The 1,690-nt window shown below is 63.3% G+C and overlaps 1 protein-coding gene across 1 annotated transcript in view; it reads right to left on the bottom strand.

Moving 5' to 3' along the window:
- COL7A1 (collagen type VII alpha 1 chain) overlaps positions 1-1,486 on the bottom strand; it is a 33,872-nt gene extending 32,386 nt beyond the window's left edge. The window contains exon 1 of the mRNA XM_017732303.1: positions 1,118-1,486. The gene's annotated coding sequence lies outside the window, so the exon portion shown is untranslated. The remainder of the gene's footprint in view (positions 1-1,117) is intronic.
- Between the last annotated feature and the right edge of the window lie 204 nt (positions 1,487-1,690).

The following is a 1,690-nucleotide window of genomic DNA, read 5'->3' as shown; positions in this document are numbered from 1 at the left end:
CAAAGGGCTTTTCCTCCCTGCTCCCAGAGAGGGAAGGAAGGAAAGAAAGCAGCTCCTCGGGCTCTTCCCCCTCAAGTGCCACCCCGGGCTGCCCCGCGGCTGCACGACGCGCAGCGGCTCCGGGATAGGGATGAAGCAGGAGAGGGCTGGACACCCGGGAAGGGTTGCTGCTGGGTTTACCACCGAGACCTCCGTGAGGGGCTGAGTGGGCTCCAGTAAGGCTCAAGGCAGTTTTCCTCCCAGCATCGACATCTTCCAGGAAGGTGAGGAGCTCTGGCACCTGCCAGCCAGGAGCTGGCCACCCACATCCATCCATCCATCCATCCATCCATCCATCCATCCATCCATCCATCCATCTCAGGGGAATGTGTCCTGGAGACCTGGGGCCTGGCCCCAAGCAGAGCTGGATAGAGCTGCCACAGCAATTTGAGCCCTGGCACCATCTGGGTTAAAGCCTGGCTCTGAGCAATAGCCGTGGGAAGGACACTGGTGGTGAAGGGCTGGTCCCCATGCCAGCACAGCTCCCATGAGGCTGCAGGACAGCCAGGCCTCGTCCAGGACCTTTCCTGCACCCATGGCTCAGGGTACCCATCATGTGGGACCCTAGCCACCCATGGTTCTAGTACAGGGACTCGCTGGAACCAGCTGTGAGACATCATCCTGCTCTCCTCAAAACACCATCTCACAGCAGCTACCACAGCAGGCTTGTGGCTGAGACCTATCCCAGAGCTGGAGAAACTGGCTGGAAAGCCACTGGTGATGCGGCTGCAGTTGCTGGGAGGAGACGAAAGGGAGAAGATGCCCAGCAAGGCAGGCAGGGACCTCGTATTGCCCTGGTCTCACTTCCTGCCCATCCTGTGACTGGTGGAACAGTCCCCTGAGGCTCCACCTCAGTCCAGGGTGCACCCCTGACCCCTCAGGGTGCTCCTCATCCCCAGGGCACCTGTGGGACCGCACTGCTCCTTGGGGCACATCACACAGCACCCCATCCTCCCCACTGGTTCCTGTGCTCACCTGGGGTTGACCCTGGCTCAAGGAACCTGCCATGCACCCCATGCCACCTGCCCTCTGTCCCCCTGACCACCCTGCATTCCCCTGTCCCCAGCGCCCCACGTACCTGTGTCCTCCTGGCCACTGGCCCAGGAGCTCCCCTCCGGCTCCTGGCAGGGCAATGGACAGGTCCAGGGGCATCTTCTTGCGGGCAGCAAGGGGAGCAACAGTGGGGATTGCTGGGGCCCACGGCCACCTCACAGCTGGGGGCCCGGGGCAGGGCCACCGGCCACCGAGCAAAGATGCTCCAGGGTCGGCTGCAGGCAACTTTCCCAGGCACACGCTGTTCCCAGGCAGGGGAGGAGAGGCGGTGCCCTCGCTCTTCTTAAAGGCACAGCAAGCAGTGCATCCCCTCCTCTTCATTAGCCTTCCTCTCCTTAGACCCCAGCCCTAGCCCCCAAACCTGGCGGGCGGGTTCCGAAGGTCGCCGTGGCCACAGGTTTCCCCCTGCCTGCCCCAGCCCTGTGGGTTCCGGCCGTGAGTCCAGCATCCTCAGGTCAGGACCATCCCCAAACCCTCCTCCCGCCAGAGCCCGTTTAATGAAGACAAGGCGGCCTGTCCCAATTAGACAAGGGGCTTCGTTAAACAGGGAGCGGAGGGGCCTGCCAAGGGCTCTGTGGCTGGGCCCCGGCGCGGGCGG

Source organism: Corvus brachyrhynchos, unplaced genomic scaffold, assembly GCF_000691975.1.
Source record: "Corvus brachyrhynchos isolate BGI_N302 unplaced genomic scaffold, ASM69197v1 scaffold4, whole genome shotgun sequence".
Taxonomy (NCBI): domain Eukaryota; kingdom Metazoa; phylum Chordata; class Aves; order Passeriformes; family Corvidae; genus Corvus; species Corvus brachyrhynchos.
This window is presented reverse-complemented; position numbering and strand designations above follow the sequence as displayed.